The sequence below is a fragment of the Homalodisca vitripennis genome, chromosome 7, assembly GCF_021130785.1.
Source record: "Homalodisca vitripennis isolate AUS2020 chromosome 7, UT_GWSS_2.1, whole genome shotgun sequence".
Lineage (NCBI taxonomy): Eukaryota > Metazoa > Arthropoda > Insecta > Hemiptera > Cicadellidae > Homalodisca > Homalodisca vitripennis.
Genome location: NC_060213.1, coordinates 136637462 through 136659930, shown reverse-complemented (window position 1 = coordinate 136659930; position 22469 = coordinate 136637462). Strand labels below are relative to the sequence as shown.

Here is a 22469-nt window from a genome sequence, read left to right as displayed (position 1 = left end):
ATTCCTTTCCTGTTATAATTATGTTCAAAATGTGTAATTTCAGTAAATGCATCGTATTGTAAAACTCATCTTAAATAACTATGCATTGTAAGGGTAAATAAATAATTGTTATCGGAAAGTTCACTTTTTAAATAAATAATGTATCATTTCTCAGAATATTTTCAAGTTAGGGTTTTCAAACGTTTACTACTATTTAGTAAAATGTAGGTAGCTCAGTGAGTTTTTTTATGATAAATGTTAATGATTTTGGTATTTAAAAATGTTTTAATACAAAAGTTAAAAACACAGTACGGGTTTGTACAATGTTGCAGTTATCGCAAGATAACCGGATCAAGCTAAGTCGAGCGTGGCTGCTGCTTGGATGGGTGATCGCTGAGCGATCCTGTCCTTGCAAGCAGCCCGCCTGCCCGGCCATTGGTGGTGGTTCGGAAGTCACCTTTAAGCCGTTGGTCCCCAGGTTAAGTGTTAGAGAGTGCTTCTTAGCCTTTTGGGTGCAGAATAAACTCAATGGGTAAATGAGGCTGGCTGTTATAATAAAAGCATAACCCTTCTATGTGTAGTAGTACCTTTCTGAGAAAAGATAACTAAAAGTAGTCCAGGGACTTAGCCAGCAAGGGGGCCCGGACGCACCCAAATTTGTAACGGTTATTAGTAAACGATTATTATTATTTAAATAATTCAATTTACTGACATGTAATAGTGAAAGATCGTTCTCAACAAAGAAATACGTCAAGAACGTTTTAAGGAACAAAATGGGGCCTTACTCTCAATTTTTTTCTTGGCTACTTTCTTGAAGAAGTCTAACTTAATTTGGACGAAATAAGGAGGTGCGCAATAACCTTAAGCATCATAAATGTTATACGTAAAACAACATTGAACAGCAAACTAAAACTGTGATATTGAACTTCCACATTCACACATTGCACAGCTCAGTATTGATGGCAGACAGTTGTGCGGATCAAAGGTGGTCCGGATAAACGGAGTTCGGATTAACGAGCCACTCTAAAAACATTTGTACAAGCTACGTGTTTACACATAGTCAAAGGTCGCTGCGTTCAATTGAGTAACAGCTGGAAGTACTTTAAATAACGAGAGCTGAAATGCCAGCGCGTGAATGTGGATAACAAAGGTAAAAAGGGCCATAAAGCATAATTACTGCGCCCTTTCCCCTTTGGGATTTTGCCAAATTGTCTCTTTGGGCGCGTGTTATTGAATTTTCTACCTTGTGAGGATCGCTGCACGCAACGGGAAGGGGTTACACACCACTTCAGATGATACTGTGAGTATCACTTCATACCCTGTTGTGTTTAAAGTAGTAACATTATTGTGGTATGAAAGTATTTCGGACATTTGCCAAAGTTATAAAAGTATACACTACGTTTTGAAGATTGAAATCTACCCTCTTCTTCAGGCGTGGAAAGTCATTAAAACACTTAAAAACGAAGGTGAAGCGAAAGGCAGTTCCCCAGTCTGGTCTTCACGTAGCTCGTCAGTTATTACTTAATCATTTTTACTTTAAATGGCAATCCAGTAGTTTTTTAATGTCTTAGGGTCTTTTACACACCTGAAGGGATGGTGTAGTTAAATAAACAAACGTCGTTGTTTTTGGTTTTTTTTTGTAACAATGATGGCAAATATCCGAAATCCTGTTATCCTTTCAAACCTTCCACCGTCAATATCAAACTTTAAACAGAGTTCTATATGCTGAATAGTCAGTATTCGCTAACTGTACTAGACATTTTTTTTTTTAAATTAATAAACATACAATTGGTTATATGTTTATTCACTGGAATAACTGTGTCTTTTAGAAGAAGTAACTTGACTTTCGGCTTTGACCAACTCGGAACATACTTAGAGTATCCCCTATGATTCTTTTTGTTACACAAGGAATAACGAATTATCTATTTATATATACATATAAATGAATGTCTGTCTGTATGTCCTTTATAGAATCGTAAATTATTTGTCCGATCATTATGAAAATGTGTATGTATGTGTATTTTTTACGGAGACTGTTTATATGCTATGCCCATTGATGTAACTCTCCACCAGGCGTTACAAAGATAAAAGTTTTGAAAGCGCCTGCACATTATAAACTGCAATTACGAGCAGTTACGTATATTTAATAGCCAAACACTATTTGAAGGCGCTAATTTATTATGTCTATTTGTCTTTAAAATTAACTTCTGGTTGAACTTAAAACTTGAGGTTTGGTTCACTTTATAATAAAGTACATGTACGTGTACAATGGCTGAAAACATACATTTTTGACAGATTTCCTTGGTCGTGGCCACAAGACAAACTCTAAATCGGCATTGGAAACATATTAATTTGAACCAGAAGTGCTCATATACAGGCAAAGCTTACGAAAAGCGAGCGAAGCCGCGGGAAACAGCTAGTATTTTATAAATTGAGGCACGGCACAAAATTAGCTCGGAATGCCATCTGTGGCGTGACAAGTCAGGTAGTACATTTTTAAACGGTAGCAATCAAAGTCAGGTGGCTTCTGACGTCAGAACAAACTGACATAATCCCTCAGACCTCAGCCACAACTCGCCCGGATGCATGATTTATCACCTGTGCAATTAATGTAATTAAAGGTAGTATATCGCTATCGTCCATAGCGTTATTTTTAAGCACACAATTAATTTTATACTTCGTGTTTTATGTAAAATATAATTAAACGAGACATTCTCATAATGAAAGTACCTTCCCAATTGAAAAAAGACCCAACAAATGTTATGATTTCCGTTACGTATTTACGTAAGGACCATGTATCTAGAATTTGCTGAGCGGTAGCGAAACTTGTCACACGAGGAACCGGAAAATTCATTTCTGTCGGCCTGAATGTTCATTTACAGACTTGATATTTCGCATGAAGCTCAATTTCTACGTATCCAAAATAAAGTTCAATGATGGTGCATGTCACTCCATGGAATTTCGCTGTATTTTAGCAAATAATTCTATATTAGTCTTATGGATAACGATGATGGCAACGAAAAACAACGAGTTACTGTATATTCAATTAATACTGGACTGTTATCAAAATGTGTTTTATATTTTATATTTGTATTTTACATAACTATTTATTATGTTCATTAGTGGCTGAGCTTTAGCGAATCCTATCACTCATGGTTTCATATCTGTCTGTCTATCTGTCTGCCCGATATCTCGAAAACGAACTAACCTTGAAATTGTGCATGGAGCTTAATTTCTGTATGAGAAGTACTGAGTTCGACAATAGTACATGTTGCTCGATAGGTTTTGGCTGAGCGTTAGCGAATTCTTTTAAATTGGTCATTTAGGCAACCGCGATGACGAGAAAATCTCGGAATTAATATATTTGTTAACAAAGTGAATACAGCTATATGAGATTTAACATAAGACATATTAACACATGCATACCTAAATATCTTAATACATACAACACCACTTATAGTGACTTGATAATATCACTTATTGCCAATTATTATTTAAACACTGATAATGAAACCCAATTTAGTAAACAAAATTTTTGCATGAAACTAAATTTCTATAAAAATGGTTTTACGGGGGAATCAATTTTGTGTCAACTTTGTTTCTGTACAATTGTCTGTTTGTCTATCTGTCCAAAGTCATCTCAAAAATGAGATGAGCTATGTATTTGAAATTTTGCATACAATCTCAGTGAAGGTTACTTCTACCTTATTACATACATGAACGTAAATAATGAATTTGGAAAACAAATTGGATGTAAAACTCGGTTCCTTTTTTGAGAAACAATGGCAACATGAATTGCGATAGTAAAATGTTGCACCAAAGCACTGCACCGGTAGCCAACCGAGCGATAAAGGAGGGGGCGAATCACTGAAAACGGGATTGTAGAGGAAAGGCGGAAATTAGGACTTGGAATTCGCCATGGAGGGTGGGAGGGGGGAGTATGATGTACTGTATTGTTGACCAAATCCAGTATTAACACGTCTGCGAGTTGTTGTGCCCATTATGTTGGTGTGAGGAGAGGGAGGGTGTGCAGTAGTGCCCTTGAAGAGAGTGCGTGGGGAATTAATTCCCATTGTGTTGGTAGTGTTCGATTTCGAGCCAAAATTTTTAGATATGCACTGATACTTGGAAAACTTAGATACAAAGGTAAATCGTATGAATTATATATACAGGGTATCCCGTAACTATCTGGGCAAAGGTACACTAGTTATTGCTCAGGTCAACATAAACACCGTATCAACTTGGGTCTCCGATGCTTAGTTTCCCATCTGTCAGTATGTTTTTTTTTATAAAACATTGATATTTTAAAAAGTAATAAATTAAATTATATCAAATTTGGCACAAATGATTATAATAGCAAGGCCAGTTACTGAAAATAATATAATGAAATTATCTTTAGTATTTTAAATGCCTTTAAAATTTAAATATTTTAAATTGCAAAAATAACAGCTTTTAGACTATTTTATCACAAATCTAATGTCACCAAAATTATTTAAATCGAACAATAAATAGCTGATTTAGAGCATATTTACTGTGACAAGACATGACCCACATTGAGAACTGCCGTTTATTCAGTTTTTTTATTTTATTGAGAACCTCACTATTCGCTGAGAACCTCAAAATTAAACTAATACCGTCTTGTACTACTTCTTAATTTGGGAATTTACTTTAATGGTGTCAGCGGCCTTGAGGTGTGTGACAATTATTCGCTCATGACGAAGCAAAATTAAACATTTTTATTGGAGTTTGTGATGTTTACTGCAGGAAATTATACCAAAGGGTCTAATTTACTCCACAAGGGGTTGAACGGGTAGTTGCATCCAAATGGGAAATTGAAGGGTAAACGGGTCAGAGATATTAGAAAGACGGTGGCTGGGGGAAGCGATGTAGGGAAATAATTAACCCGTGCCTGCCACTTCTAACTAGGAGTACTATTGTACATGTTGTACTATATTTACTTCTCCTACGAGGACCTTATTTTGCTAAGCATACACAATATATTTTTAAATCGTTTTTGCGATACATAAAAGGAGTTAAACGACTTTTCTTGCACTTATACAGATTCATAATCACAATCACATCGTATTAAAATTCTTAATAGTAAATTTCAATATATACCATTCCAAGAGTATTTTTCCCAGTAACGCAAGGAAACAAGTTAATAAAGACGTTTTAATAGAATGAAAAACATTTATGTTTTTGAAATAAATTATATTTGAATAAAACTTTTTTTAGGACAGCGCTGTTTTAAATCCTTTATCAAATCTTTGATCTTTTCCAAGTATTACGACATTTGAAAGTTATAAATTTCGATAATGCCACTTGCATGGTAGTAACTACATTTTAATTTGAACAAACTCTCTTTGTGGTTGCCATTTTGTCATTTAGGGGAAAAGGTAATGACATGGGACCTAAATCTGGAGGGAAGAGAAGCTTTTGGTCTAGTTGGAACACAGAGTAATGAAGGTTGAACTTAGTGGTGAGTGCCTATTCAAGAATTTCGTTAACTAATACGGCTGAAACGTTTATGTAGATTCAGGAGCATGCTGCTAGTATCCTTCAAGGTGTAACCGTAGCTGTCCCTAATTTATTAAAGAGTTTTTTTTTATCTCTGTGGAGGACAACAATAGAATTAGAAGAATGTAAAATGTACCAATAAGATCTGTTCAATGTGACACATTCAGATTATGTGTCCTGTTGGAAAGAGGCAAACGAGTTTCAAATAGAGTATGCGGAATATTGACCAGCTGCACGATGCATAAATCTCTAGTTCTGAGAACCGCGTTGTATGTGCCAGAGATTATGATAACGATCTGAGGTCTCCCAGGGTTTCACATGAGATCTCCCAGTTTGTCACATGAGGTCTCCCAGTGTATCACGTGAGGTCTCCCAGTGTGTATCAACCGCCGCGACAAACAGCATTTCCACAAAGTGAGGCTGGAGGCAGACATCCCAAATGCTTCAAGCATTTTCCTGGCCTTTAAATTAAGAAAAACTGAAATAGTCGTACCTTTATAAAATGTAGACGATAAAATATTTTAATAGTATTTGAATTTTAGTTATATTTAGTCATTTTGAAAAACCAAACACATATATTTTTTTTTCATTGTGAAAAAATTTATTCGCAAAAGAAATTTTATAACTTATTTTAAGAATAAGTGTTTATAATACTGCCTGTAATAGCTCAGTGGCAAGAGACATTTAAGAAAACTACAATCGAGGGACCCAAACATATCTAGGAAACCAAGGCTATAACGTCATTTTGCATTTTTCATTCAAAAATATTTCAGACGCTTCATTTATTGTTATGATCTCCTCTATGGAACCTGTTATAACATTGTTTTTAATTCTGTTGTGTTGTGTTCTAAGCCAGAATGAAATCAAAATGCTTTTATTTACAAGCGTTTCTCAGTACATACATTGTTTTGCAGAACAACTCAAGTCATTTAATGGCCTTAAATACTAAATAACAAAGACTTGTGATTAAAACTAAAAGGAACAACATTGGATTATACTAAATACTAAAACTTATACACTAACAACTTAAATACGTTATTTATCAACACATTATGTAGTCCTTAAGTTTTAATTTTAATTTAAAAGAATTGCAACTGTATTGCTTAAGGCTAAGGGGGAGGTCATTGTACAATTCAGGGCCGAAATACGAAAAACCTTTCCTCCCGACTTCATGCCTGACTTTTCGAAAGTCAAGAAGGTAGCCATGGCGGGTACTGCGTTGCGAGACCCCCTCCCGGAACAACAACCGCTCGCTCAGGTACTGCGGTTCCTGGTGTGATAGGACCTTGTGGACAAATGAGCAAGTGCAGACGGACTCCACTGGTAGCAGGCTGGCAGCATCTCACACAAGGTCAAAAACTCCCCATCAAGAGCAATCCCCACACCACTGTCTGTCAAGGCCTGTATTGTGTTGTGTGGTATAGTATGAAGGACAGTGCACTTGCATACATTGAGCTTTAACCCATTGTCTACAGACCATTTACTGATGTTTTCAAGATCAGAGTTTATATGGGCAAAAGCCACCTGAACTGAGCTAGGGTCATAGGACAAATGCAACTGGCAGTCATCAGCATACATATGAGCCGTACAGTGTTTAATACACTTTGGGAAGTCAGAGGTGTACAGGTTAAACAGTACAGGACCAAGACAACTTCCCTGAGGCACACCTCGCTCCCTACTTAGAGAGGCAATGCTTCGAAATGTGACACTGAGCTGCACTAACTAACTAAATATCCATTGTAGCCATTATCAATAACTCTGAAAGGGACAGCTACGTTCGTGTATTCTTTTTGTTAAATTAGCCATTTATCTCCAACGATTGAAAAACGCATTTTACATAACGTAATTTTTAGAGTACTTGAAATGTGTATGTGTTTTTATGCTTAACAAATATGGTATTAGAAAGTTTTTATTTTTAATTTACATCTCTATTTTTGTTTACAAAACCCTACGACAAACAAAGTTAAAACATTTTCATATTGTATTATTCGAAAAATATAGTATTAGAAGTTTAAAAGCTAAAATGTCTTTATAGAAGTATGATTATGCTGTTATGATCTTACTTTTTCGTACGAGTTACATCGATTTTAATTACTAGTTGTAAATAACCAAACACTCTGTGACCTTAACACTTCTAATCAGTACCATCTACCTTGTACTGTATCGACTCTCCCCTTATTCTGTTTGGTAAGACCTTCGCATAGCCAGTGGTCCATGAGGCAAAGCTTAAAAGTGTCTTTCTTCTATTAAGAAAAAAGAAAAAAATTATAAAAACTTTCTTGTTTGCTAAGGTCAAATATATTCCATACTGAACGAAAGAGAACAAAAATAAGATTATTATTTTAACTTTGACAATCTTCGAACACAATATGGAAAACGTTGTTTAAAGCTGCACAGTTTTAAGCGTCTTATCTAGTGACAATTTCACTCATATAAATGAAACTGCCTTTGTGTTAAAATGTACCCTAAAATTTGAAATTGATAGGTGTGTATTCAAAATAAAGATTTTACTAAAAACCGATAACTATCCATTTAATTTTCTTCCTTAAATAAACTAAATCCACCACATTATTTTGTACAAGTTTTTCAACATTAAAAGTGAACCAGTTATGTTGCCGTTAAAAACCTTGCTCAGCCAGCCGTCACAGCAATATCTGTGGTCACCAACAGCGGTAACTCGATATCGTGGCGATATTGCGTCAGTCCACATCCAACCACCCGATATTCTGGCTTACACTGGACTACAATATAATGAATAATGTGGTCAGTGAATATATTATTTAGGATTTCCTACGACGATCAAAGTCGAAGTGTAGCGGGTACGGCGGTTATCGCGAGATAACAGAATCAAACTACGTCGAGCGACGAGCGTGGCTGCTGCTTGGATGGGTGACCGCTGAGCGATTCTGTCCTTGCAAGCAGCCCGCCTGCCCGGCCATTGGTAGTGGTTCGGAAGTCACCTTTAAACCGTTGGCCCCCAGGTTAAGTGTTAGAGAAGACTTCGTAATCCTAACTTCGTCTGGTGAAAAAAGACATCTTATCTTTACATAGAGAATAAAATGTCCTTCTCATATAAATTACTAGCAGTTACCCACGGCTTTGCACCCGATTTCCTGTTGAATAACAGGTAAGTCATAGGCATAATAAACACTCCTGAAAGTAAATTATGGTCAATTGGAGGTGTTCTAATATCATGTTCATTTCTGAATATTTAACTGTTTTAAGAGCAATGTTGGGGCCCTGAAGACCAGTTTTAAAGGTAATACACTAATTTCCCTACAACATTTCCTAATACTGATTAATAGCTCCAATAAGTTCTTTAACACTTGAGCTTCATTATTATTTAAATCTCATCACCATGAATTAGGAAGCTATTTAAAAATATATTAACTTGTTGTTTAATTATTAAAATTACGTTGCTCCTTACGTTTGATTCTTCTTTAAGTCTGCTATTAACCTTAGTTCTTTAACTTCAATTTTTATATTTTAAAATTAAGAACGTACCTTTGTTTAATAGAGTTTTGGTAAAATTTTCGCATTTGAATACTGTTGCTTCGCTATCATAGGCCAATTAATCCCAACGGTACATTTGTAGAATTTATGGGAGAACAACACAAACACAGTGGAAACACAGGCCTCGATGAAATCCGTATTAAAAGTCAACATCGCGGCTCCCTCGGGACTTGGAAAGATATTGAAATGCAGCGTGGAATGGGTGTGGCTCCCAGATGGCGAAAACAATAAGCCATAAAGGAGAATTAATGTCCTTTTCCGCGAGAGGACAGTCCCTCCGGGTCCGTGATTGAATTTCCGCAACGCCGGGGTCATATTTGTGCCCGGAACCCACGGCGGCCATGCTTTCTGCAGAGAAAAGTTTTATGCATAAATGATTGTTCCGTTTTAACCATACAGGATTTATGCGTTTCGTGTACAAAAAAATTTAAACAAACAAAAATTAGAACATGGGATTACGGAAACCCTGCTTTTAAAACTCATGGTAGAAGTATTTTTCCCAAGAAAACAACGTGGAATTCCGACTCTAAATGAAAAGCGAACGCAAGTCTAACAGCAGCAATATGCAAGAGGGTTAAAGTTCAAGGCATTAATTCACATTCCTAGTTATGGAACAGTACTCATAGAACCTGCAGGTATTCGGTTGACAGTATTGAATAAATGTAACCAAGAACTGTAAATTAAAGATTTGTATTAGCCTAACTAGAGGAGAGAGAGTAAAGATCAACGGCATGTGTAAAGGAATGTTTATGACTCTGGTGGTTTCACAAGTTTAGAATTTTCTCTTTGTTTTCCAAAATTAGTCTCATCAGATTTAGCATAGCTACGAATGCTGTAAGTATATACCAACAGTGCAGTACATAAGTGTATATATATATATATATATATATATATATATTATATATATATATATATATATACAGATATTATATACTGTATACATTTTTGTATACATATATATATATATGTATACAGAATTATATACTTACATATACTTTTTATATACTTAAAGCACTCTATATGTATATACATATAGGGTGTAGGGTGTGTATAGGGTTAGGGTGTATATGAAGTCCTGATACGCCTGGATATATTCTAAACGAATTGAGACATCGATGAACGACCTCTACCATACCTCCCATTAAAATATTGTTTTTACTTTTTTAAGAATAAAAATATTTCCCCTCCAAATATAAATTTTTTTAATTACAACCCCTATTGCTTTGGATTCCGGACCGGAAAGGCGGCTGGTGATATACCACATTTTTAGTAAATACGAGTATCTTCTCCAAAGGACTGTATTTACATTCGCCGCTCAATTGGACGTTTCTGAAATTCCTTTGCCAAGGTCGAGATTCCTGGGCTCAGACGGCGACGTTGTCGAGTTACTGGACCGTGTGATTGAACCGGTCTGAAATTCCGTGGGCGTGGCGTGGGCTGAAACTTGCACGTGGGTGCGTAAGTGATAGTGAATTTATTGTTTATATGCCTGATATGAGGATAATTTATTTCTTGCATGGACAGGAATCCAAATTGTGTAATTTAAAACTCCCCTACAATAACTCTTGTAATTGATACGAGTACAGTTTACCAATATGATTTTATCTTGACATACTCACGCAAAACTTTGGACTGATGGTCGTTTTGAGATCATTGATCAACCTGGGGTCAGTAGTAAGCTGATTTGTTAATTGATCAAATCAGTTGATTGATTTGATAATTAATGAATTCATTGGATTAATGGACTCCCGTAAAGAGCCTTCCTTAGTAATAGTCCAATTGTTATCTCTAACTCCAAGTAATTTAATTTTTGAGTAATATGTAATTAAACGCGAGTTTATATATATAAAAAAAACATAACAACTATGAATTTCAATTGGTACAATCGTTGATTAGGAATCAGTCTATGAGAAGATCTTGCATGCTAAAATCTGTTGACACAAATAAACATAAAAAGTATCACTCTTATTGTAAGAGGACATAAAGGTATTGAAGTTTTAGTACTAAGATTGTGTCTATGCAGAGAAAACTAATGATACATTTCTATAAGACGAGTTATTTTAAAATATTCCAAAGTCAATCAATCTACAACGACATCACTTTACCACGTTTCTGTTCTCAATATACCAAATAAGCTCATAATAAAAAGACCGGAAATCATTGTTTTATTATGAAGTGTAACAAACATCAAATTCAAAAAATTAAAGTTTAAGGCATTAGTTGTGGAACTGTACTCAAAGAATCTGCAGTTATTCGGTTGACAGAACTGAATAAATATAACAAAGAACTGTAAATTAAAAATTTTAATTTGGCTTAACTAAAAGTGAGAAAAAGTAAAGACCAAACGCATTGTGTCAAAGAAAGTTGATGACTCTTTTGATTTCACAATTTTAAAATTTTTACGTATTTTTCAAAATAATCCTCATCAAACATATTTTGAAACTTTAATTCTAACTTGTTTGGGAATAATGGTGGGGAGTAAACGTATAGAGAGCTGAAATTTGGTTTTGAATCGGAAAAATGAGAAATATTTATCATCAAAATTTATTTTTTTGAGATTTAATCATAAATATATTGGTGAAATGTGCTTTTACGAATTCCTCGAGCTCTACAAATAACCCGATTGCGGATAAGCTAGCATGAGTTTTATACAAAACGCACTCAATGAAACATTGTTTACAGGAGCATAGTGAAAGCTTTTAACCTTGCGCGCCTTTACCAACAAAATATCCGTTGGCGTTATTCCATGAAATGACAAGGGAACATTCCCGAGAAGTCAAACCAAAGCAAATACCGCCGCAGTCAGTACAGTCTGGGAACGTAAACATTGCTCATCCCATTGTGTCAATATGAATACTTCCGACTGTACACCACAATCACTCCGCGCTCCTTCGCGGTATCCAAGAAGTTAAAGAAGAGTCGGGCGGGAAAATAACTTTAATGTTATCTTAGTTCTTAGGTTAACTCGGGCGGAGTCATGAATATTATCTGGTTTTCCAGTTTACGCTTCGAGTTGTTAACACAATTAAAATCTAAAGACCGGCTTTGTTGTGGGAAGCCCTATATAGATGTCAATCACAGATCTTTTAATGTTGTCTGGAGAAATATACAAGGAAGGAGTATACCACAATTTTGTTTGCAAAATTTCAACTATTGCTCATTTTATTAGCGTAAAGTTTTCACAAAAAATGACTCCCAAATCCAGAGGCTAAAAAGTTGAAACTTTTGCATTAAAAAATGGAAAAAATAAATACATCTACTCAGTTTCCTGACCAGCTTGATTCACCATTTAATTTCAATATGGCGGCCGTTAAACTTTTTTTAATTAACAACTGCGTTATTTATGGACCTAGAGGAAAAACAAAGAGTATTCTGGAATGCTTTAAACATTCCATTTTTTAAACATTCCTAAACATTTTGCAATGAATGATTTTTGTATCCTTTCGAAACATAATTACATGTCAATCCGATAAGAATTTTGCGTTTAACAAGAACTGGTGAAAGGAATTGTGGAAAAAGTTTAAACTTGTTACAAAACTTGATCCTATAACAATTTCATAGGCCAATTCAGCACGCCATTTCGGTCCACTATCTTTTTAAAATTTTAAACTCCGTTACTTACAAATCTTGAGAAAAATAAAGTGTTCTGGAATGCTTATAATATTTTATAAACTTTTTGTTGAAACATTTTTTAAAATTTCTAACGATGTTCAATATATTAAGCGCATACAAATCCATGAGAAAGAAATTAATATTTCAGCTGTCACAAACGCTACCTACTTTTTCCGACTGAGTACGAATGGCTATTGTCTTGGCATGACTTAATGGTATGTTTTAATAGTTTTGTTCGTTATTTGCCCACAGAAAACGATTAAGGTTTTAGGACATATGACGGAATTTGTCTCATTATTTACGTTTAGCTGAAACCAACCGAGCAATCGAAAAAGAACGAGCTCCTTATCACCACGCTGCAGGACGTTAATTTATTTACGTATAGTTGGTCCTAATTAAATTAAACCAGTTTTGGTCTGTCCTAATGTTCTGTGTTAATTATTCGCTTCTAATTAGTCCGTTCTAACCACCGAAGCGACAGACACGATAACCGAATAATTTAGTGTCTCTGATTATGTCCTCTACAGCCAAGGACATGACCTCACACCTTGTTTTGAAAATGCACGAGAACTCAATAGTAATAAAACACGTTCTTAATCCCACACGTTCAGAGAATATACAGGAATGAGTACGACCATACCAATGTTAAGATAAGTACGATGAATACCAGAATACCAATTCCCCTAGCACATAACTTCCCTACATATATTTTAATAAAATTCTAAAATGTTACAATAAAAACTGCATACTCGTACTTGTACTTTATACAAATTTGGTCTTAATAGGACCACAAGATTCCGTGTTATGGATCTTTAAAGTTGCAGTTTGGTTTGACAGTTCTGGTGCATTATTTCGTGCTTATCGACATAAAAGCTGGAAGTTATTGTTTGTAAATAATTCGTTATATATGTATAAAAGCAGAAATGAACCAGCTAAATGGTTATATAATTTAGGTTACTGTAGCTGTATTAGTTAATTTGTGGTTAACGATCAAACTCGGATGACTATAGTGTACTTTTTGAACCGAGATTAAGCTATACTACCTGAGTCTTATCGAGTCTACACAAATGCTCTTGTACCACAGCCCAGCTTAGCTACATTACACTTAAGAGCCGTCTGTGCGACAGTCATTTTAATTTTAACCCCATAAGAACACTTTTACGCCCTTATATTTTGTGGTAGAGTTATAGGTGATATCTCACTTAATGAGCACTCAAATCCCTTCTGGAAGTTTTGGATATAAACATTGGTGTATCAGGAAAACCCTCACATTTTTGTTACCTTATCATTTCAATACTCTAAATTAAAAACTTTACAAGAAAACCGAAAAGCATTAGTACGCGTGCTATTGTAACTTTAAAACAAGATATCTCTCATAATGAAGTTAAATTTTTTATGTAGGTAATCTCAACCTTATTTTACTACAGCATGAATATAATGCATTCTGTATTACATGCACACCAGTCTCCGATGCATGGCAACCCGCGCATGCCTTCCTCATGCTCTGCACATACTTCCAGGAATTTCAATGAAGCGGGCCATCTGGTAGAGGTTATCACATTTGGACTATCTATAAGTCCATAACGCCCATTCAATTATGGAAGTGCCGATAGCCGAGCGGTCTAAGACGATGGACTTTGGGTCTGAGTTAGAGATAGCGCAGGTTCAAACCCTGTCTGTGGCCGTTGCACTTTTTATCAGTACCATCGTTGTACTGTATCGACTCTCCCCCTCATTCTGTTTGATAAGATCCTCGCACAGGCCAGTGGCCAATGAGGACGGACAGAATAAGGCATAAAGGAAATAGGCCTTTCCTTAAAAAATGTAAAATTCTACAGCCCACTACTTCTCCACGGACTTACTCCACTTCATCTTTTAGTAAAAGCGATCCACGCCCAAAAGGTTTGTTTATCAACCAATCTGTACAAGACACTGTTGAATCCACCGGGTATGGTGAAAGAAAAATGGCCTACGCTTATTCCACTTACGCGAAATGTAGCGGGAAAAGTCCTAAATTGAAATCTATGCAGAAATACCCACGACTGAACCGAAGTGTAAACAGAAGTTCCCATTGGTGTAGTTGCTTCAATGATTTTGCACCCGTATCTTCTTCCATCAAGTTCCATGGGAACTTGGCTATTCAAAGTAACAACTTATTAAGGCAGAAGCATTCACCCGTAACACCCTTACGTCCGGAGGGGGAATAGGAAATATCGCCTTGCCTTTCCCCCCCCCCTCGGCACAGCAATGATACTATAAGTAAATAAATTACCATTTATAGCGGAAATATGAGGCCATTTGTAAGTCACCACTGTGCGAGGGAGGGGAGGATATTCTATACTTTCCGTAATTTATCTGGAAAGACGTTAGTGGCTGATATGGTTCATTACACAGTTACTACGATTACCTTTCAATGTTCAAGACTAATATTTTTGGAAAAGAGGAATTGAGTGATGGACACTTAAAATTATTGATTTTTGACCTTTCACGCCAAGAACCATCCAAATCCAGAAATTACACCACGGTTAACAATTAAAAGCAGCCATTAGAATTTGCTAGTGTTGTGTGGAATTTAATAATCTCGGATCAAAAACTATAACTGTTGTATTAGAGCTACAAGAACGGGAGTTGCATTACAGTTTATCTAGTTTATTTCTGCGTTAATACATTTAAAGCCAGTCATTTAGAAAAACCATAACGTTCAGTTTGTTAATGTTGAGTTTAGCTCCAGTTCACCTTCCTCTTAGTGCAGCGTCTAGAATGTGACGCTGTCACTGACTTGACTCCTGGAATCTGGAGTCAGGTTCGTATGAAGCGATCCGTAAAGAGAACAATGGAAAAGCTCAAAATGAACTATTAACATCGTCGATAACAACAAAAATAGTTACTTTTTTGGCGCTTTTCAGCTAAACAACTTTGAAAATTATATAACTAGGAAACTTATGATCAGATTACGAAAAAATTCTTGTACAATACATGCACACGAGCATTACGTTTAGCGTGTAATTTTAGAATTTATGAAGAAAATGTGTTATTAAATATTATCATCTTAGCTTTTATTCTTGCCCGGCCGACTAGGAGAATTCGTCATTGGTATGAAGCTCTTTGCCATTATCTCGAGCGTATGATTTTGTAGACCACCATTTAAAATGTTTAAATGTTAACACAGATTTAATGGAGCAAGTTTTGTAAAGTTACTGTAACTCAGTAAAATAAGGCAAAAATAAGGATGCAACCTCGGAATGAAAGATAATAAGCTAAAAATTTGCATACGTCTTTATTATTATTGTTATTATTATTATCATTATTATTACATTTTTTATTATTATTTATTATTTAATATACCATATTTATAGATATTAATTATGAATTATATATTCTCTGAATAATACATATTTTATTTTTACCAAACAAATTAAAAGAAATATTTCAAAATGAAGTTTAATTATATAATTTATTTATTGATCCAATAATCAATTTATTAAAATTACAAATATAAAACTTTGTTTTCATTATTAATGATTAATATTTTTGTTTTAATTTTCTTCTTGTTCATCGTCTTCTTCTTCTTCTTCTTCTTCCTCTGGCTGTTCAATATCGGATTCATTATCATCATTCTAGTTTACTAAAATTATCAGAATAGAAAGATTCAAGAATATCAGGTGCATATTCAATTTCTTCATTGAAACCATCTGAAGTTGATGAATCATTGAGGCATGATTGTCCATTACACTGCCCACAAATTAAAGTGCATCGCAATCCTGATTTCCTGCATCCGCAATTAGAACCACAACCTTTCTTGCAATTGCAAAATATTGTATTCAGCAGTTCTTCTGGTGCTGGTGGTAATAATGTTGTTATTGGTTCCAGGAGTTCATTTTGCAGTACCCAGCGAATTCCTGGCATTTAAGATTACACGATAATAGACACGAAGGATATGCTGACGAGATGCTGTACTTGAAGGAGGAAGACTTGATAACTGCACTGGTTTGTTGAGTCTTGTTGATTTGATGAACTGGGTGTATCGAAAAGAGTCTATATCGTCTTCTGATTTCGGAGCATTATACGTTGCTAAGAAAATACGTACTCCATTTTCAAATCTTTCTTGTACAGAGCAGTTTTTTTTTTAAATAGTTCAGCTGATTGATTTAAATCGTGATGTTTTTCGAACATTTTAATAATAAAACAATATTTTACCTTTTTTATAAAGCGCAGAAGTCGTATCACATCCACTAAATGCGTGTAAAAATAATATGTGTTTTTTCTTAGAATGAGGGTATTTATCAAAACTTTTCGATGAATACAGTTTTGTCTCCACATTACCCTTACCATTTTTTTTTAAAATTTCTTGTTGGTGCAATTGAGCACGTCCTATCAAGATAACTAGCAAATCAATATCTTCGCCTACAATGACAGAAGTCTTTTTTAAGTTCAGACTCCAGCGTCTGCAATAGCTGTTTCTACAATGAGAACATGAGCATCATTTCTGGCTTGTTTTGTAGTGATATTAACAGTTTTTAATTTGTTGATATACATGTCTATAAATATTTTGTATTAGATGAATTCGATAAAAATTTTTCTTGGCTGATTGGCACTTCCATTGTTTCATCAAAGCGAAGTTCGTAAGATTTTGAAACACAGCAGTTTTTCTTAATTGTTCCATTTGCTTTAATGTTCTTAGTGTAGTCTGAGTAACCATCAAATACAACAACGATACTTGACCCATAATTTGTTTGTAAATATTTGACGTATTTATTCAAAATATCCTAGATAGTATCATCTTTATTCCATACAAAGCGATGCAAGAGGAAAAACCACCATCGATGATAGGCTATATGTTGTAGTGGTTTCGTCTCTCGGTATATTAAATAATAAATAATAATAAATATTTAATAATAATATTATAATAATAATATCAATAATAATAGTATTAAGTAATAATAATAAATAGTCAATGAATAATTAATAATATAACTCATTTATTTATTGTACTCTACTGGCTGACCTCGCATTATCGTATATACAGGTAAGCGGTCCCCTACTCTTTGCGCTGTATCTCAAAAAGGGTTTGAACGTACATAAAATTACTTCAGACAAAAGTTGAAGAGAATTTTTTCGTTCTACAATTTTCTAACACCTTCAAAGTCATTTTAGCGTAAGGGAAACGAGATATTTGCAAAAAAACTGATTTTTCATGAACTTTGACCTTAAATATCTAAAGACGCGTACACGTGATTATATGAGACTTTTTGGGGTAAGTTTTATACCATCAAAATAAAGACGTATGCAAATTTTTTAGCTTATTATCTTTCATTCCGAGGTTGCATCCTTATTTTACCGGACTACTGATGCCTGCTGGATTTGCTAAGGTAAGCGGCATTTGTTAGGGCACGATAGTTTTTACAGAATGAGGCGAAACCATTACCGAAAAAAGGATTTACCCAAGAAAAGTAATTTTGGACCGAGTTACGAGATAAGCTATTTCACTTCAAATGAAATAATGAATAAAATAAATAATAAAAAACATCGTTGGGTAACTCAAAAATACGTTATTACTGCAGACATTAAGCACTACTACTCTGCGCTTCAAGATTTTAAGAATCATTCCGTCAATTCTTTGTTTAAAGTTTGTTATTGATGATGGAAGGTTTAAAGGGATAACAGCATTTTAGACATTTCCCATCGTTATAGGTAATAAAAGGTATAACACAACGTTTCACAACGTTTCGAGGATTAGAATCAATCCTCTTCGTCAGGTGGGGGAAATATTAATACATACAAAAATAACGAGCAGAAAGAAGTCTTTCCCTTCTTTACTTCTTATTATCATTATTTTTGTATGTATTAATACCTCCTTCACCTGACGAAGAGGATAGATCCCAATCCTCGAAACTTTGTGTCATACCTTTTATAACCTATAACGATGGAAAATGTCCGAAATCATGTTATCCTTTCATTCCGTTAAATAAACTTATAGACGATAGAGTTCCCAGAGTTCTTTATGGACTTATAGCTATTTTTCGTCTTCTCAGAAAAGAATAAAGCCGCATCACTTTAACTTCTCAACGAAGTGTAAAACATGTGATGTTTTTGAGCATTGGAGCGAAAAAATGTATGAACTTCCCTTTATATTTAGTGAGTTATAAAAATGAGAGTAGATAGCCTGTGTAATGGCTTGTTCGCAGTTTAATTAAACTCGAAATGATCCCATTATAGTTCGCATGTGGGTGTTTCATTGCTGTTTCTCTCTGGTTCATTAGCGAGAGAGATTCTTTCTCTTTGCATTCCTCGCCCTCGTTCCGCGAAAACTGCCATTACGTTTTTTATCTTCCAACAAAGACGTAACATCCTGCAAAAAATATACATTTTCTTTGTTGACGATACTCTCTTGAAACGTGGAAAATGTACGAACACTCCTCTAAAACATCTTTCATTACAAATATTAGATATACTGTAAACAATCAATTAATAATTTATACATATTTTCTTAATACTCGCGTTTTATATTGGGAAGACCACAACGTTTAAACAAAAAAAGGTACCAACTTATAGCCCCGCCATTCAATTATATCAACGCTCTTTTAAATTCATGATGCAATAAATACATTTCGACACATTTAATAGAATGATGGTGTTTAACGACAGACTTGCTTGGGTTATTACAAAATCCCGTTTTATTTGGCATGATAAAGTCTAATAAACAAACAAGTCACATTGGTATTTAAAAATAAAAGATGTTTTACTGTTGATTGTGATCGACTAAATATCAGTTTACTACAGATAGCTCTCCTTTTGTGGCCGAAATATTTAGAATTTAATTTTTGTTAGTAATCATTCGACGCAGAGGGAGTCGGAAAACTTAGATAATGAACTTGGTACTGCCTGTGTAAGCCTAAGAACTAAGATTAATCCAATCTTTTTGGTACTGTATTTAGTGACTTGCTACTTGCAAAGCTGTCAAAATTGTTTCAGCTACTCACAGTTTAAAATTTGTACAAATACTTATGCACTGATTGGGATGCATTAATCGTACCCACAACAGTGGGTTTAGTAAATAATTTCGCAATGCCTTCTTCTAGAACCCACTCTGTGGTGAGATTGTGCAAGAAAAAACTCTGTCACAAAATAAAGCCTACTGCAAAAATTAAAGTGAAACATTGCGGAACGATTAACAGCTTGAATTGTGACCAAAATAAGGGCCAAAGCAAGGAATGATGTTTGTTAGATAGGTCACAAACCAAGTCAGACCTTTGAGCGCGACGACGACCTACCTCCCTTCGGCAAGTTGAATTTAATTTCCTACCCCTCCCCGAGAGATCGGACCGGACTCGGGGTTTGTGGAGGGGTGGGGGAGGGTAAGCCTTATTTACGACTCCCAAGTAATGCCGCCTCGAGGCCATTGCGGTCCCAATCAGACCGGCTTAGCGTTTGTTGATTTGGGTCGGTTTGTTCAACTTGTGGCTTGGACTAACGTATGTTACATTGTGAGATGCGATCACCGGTTCGTACAATTTATAGACGGACCGACTGTGGGAATATTAACCATCCATAAAATAATTCTGTATCAATGAACATACAATTGGCTTGCAAATAATGACGATTTAGATCATTAATGTTGTGTAACTTTGCAAATATTTGTTTACAACGATAGTGCCTAATTCAAATCAGCCTAGCCTTTCGTTACAAAATTGATATAGGCCTAAAATTTACATATCGTTATTTTGAATTGGTTTGGTTCTGACGACGGACGGATTGTGAAGAAAACAAGCGTTTTATGGACACTTACGATTATACAAAATATAATAAGCGTAACGTTTCGAGGTTTACAAACTGGCCCCTTCCTCAGGTGGATTACTAACCTAACAAATAACTACAATCTAGGTTAAAATAAACAAATCCTACCAGAGCGTTTTCGTTGTAAATGTAGATCTTATTAGGATAAATTTAATTTACCAATGTATTTTAATGCTTGCTTTGCTATCAAAAGTTGGAAATATAAGAAAATTTATCACAGAACTAAGGCATTTGAATTGAATTGAATCATAGATTATTTCCAAAAATATTTACATGCGTGCAAATTTATTATCGACTTTTCATTATCTTATTACTATACTAGTTACATGTTTACATAAAAATACTATACACATAAATATTGAAAGTGGGCTAAATTTGTTTGTTTGCGATTCGTGTGGTTTTCAAAAATACCTTTAATGTTACATGTTGTGTATAAATTACTTCATGATTAAAGAAAATCAACGAGCGACACAATTTGGAACGTTTCTTCTCTAGTTTTAAATTTGTTTGTCGCATAATAATTTCAATAATATTAAACCGGCTTTTATCAAACGACACATTCATAAGTTGTGAATTTACACAACGCAAGTGTACCCTTATCTAAGATTACCTGTTATAAGTGATATATCCAACATTAAAGCACACAACACTGCACCCAACACAACACTTCAACACTGCAACTGCGAGGAAACAAAATGGAGCACATCCAAGCAAACAAACGGTGAGACAACACAAGACCGGGCAGTCTACACGAGAGCGCCGCAGCCGACACAGCAGTGAGTCTGAGTCTCGACAAAAGAGCACCTGAAATCCCCCCCCCCCCCCACGGGCACGAGAAGTCCAGGTGCTCGGGTATTTGGTTTTTTGTTCCAGCAGCATCGGCGGATCTCTCAGCCGTTACGTCCTCATTCTTCTCAGCTGCCCATTTTTCCAGGGGCGCCCATTCCTTTCAACTCCCGCATGGGTCACTGGGTGAGGTCTTCTTCGGTGAAGTTCCAGTTTTGATGACGTACGAGATTACGTCATTTTCGACCGATAATACGTGACCTGGAGTCGTATTGTCATCACCGGATTGTCGATCAATCACTGCACGATCGACTACAGTATACTCGTAATCGTCTGCCCTGAGGTGAAAGGACGTATCAACACGGCTTGGTCAAAACTTTAATATTTTAACAGAGCATTTAACAATTATTGCAAAGATGGTGTGTAAAATATTCATTCCAACAATTTGAAATCAATACATAGTATAAAAAGTCGCTTTTTGTGTTGGTCTGTTTGTGCATCGATATTTTCTAAACTAGTAAACGGATTTTGATACGGTTTTTTACAGTAAGGTTCGTTACAAACAAGGACAAGTTCATAGTTAATAATAATAATAATAATAATATCCTTTATTGCGTGAAACAATTACAATATTGCATGGCATGCGTCAACGTAACTATAGCCTATAAAGTAGATAAGTACATCAGATAAATGATGTTGGTCAAGGTAAATACATACAATGCAATACGATTCTTGTATGTACCAGAACCGGGGATTTCGTGGTTGTTAATTTCAAAAATTTTCATCCCAGCGGCCCATCATGAACTCATCAGTTGAGTAAAATGCCTTTGACATAAGAAAATGTTTTAGTCGAGTTTTGAATTTTTTTTGTTTCATTGAGTTGTTTGATGCCTTCAAGGAGCCTATTGATTAGTCCGACTCCAACTTGAGATGGTAAGTGTTCGAAAGCTGCCGTTCTGTGCTGTTCGACTCGAAAGTTATTCCTGCCTCTAGTCCCATATTGGTGGACATCCCTACCCTGCACCAACACGCATTTAAATCGGCAGTACAAGGCCACCTCGAGAATATAGAGACAGGGAAGGGTCAGCAATCCAAGCTCCCTAAAGGCATATTTGCACGACTCTCTGGGGTTTAATTTTGAAAGAATTCTTACGGCTTTCTTTTGAGACCTGAAAACTCTTTCAAATCTGTATTTGGAACAGCTTCCCCACAATCTCAAGCCATATGTCAAATGTGGATGTATCAGACCGAAATAGGCCATTTTTAAT

At 35.3% G+C, this 22469-nt stretch overlaps 1 protein-coding gene across 2 annotated transcripts in view; it reads right to left on the bottom strand.

The window, feature by feature from the left end:
• Positions 1 to 21193, bottom strand: part of LOC124366387 (kazrin) — a 184905-nt gene extending 163712 nt beyond the window's left edge. For both annotated transcript variants that reach the window (XM_046822905.1, XM_046822906.1), the window contains exon 1: positions 21026 to 21193. The gene's annotated coding sequence lies outside the window, so the exon portion shown is untranslated. The remainder of the gene's footprint in view (positions 1 to 21025) is intronic.
• Between the last annotated feature and the right edge of the window lie 1276 nt (positions 21194 to 22469).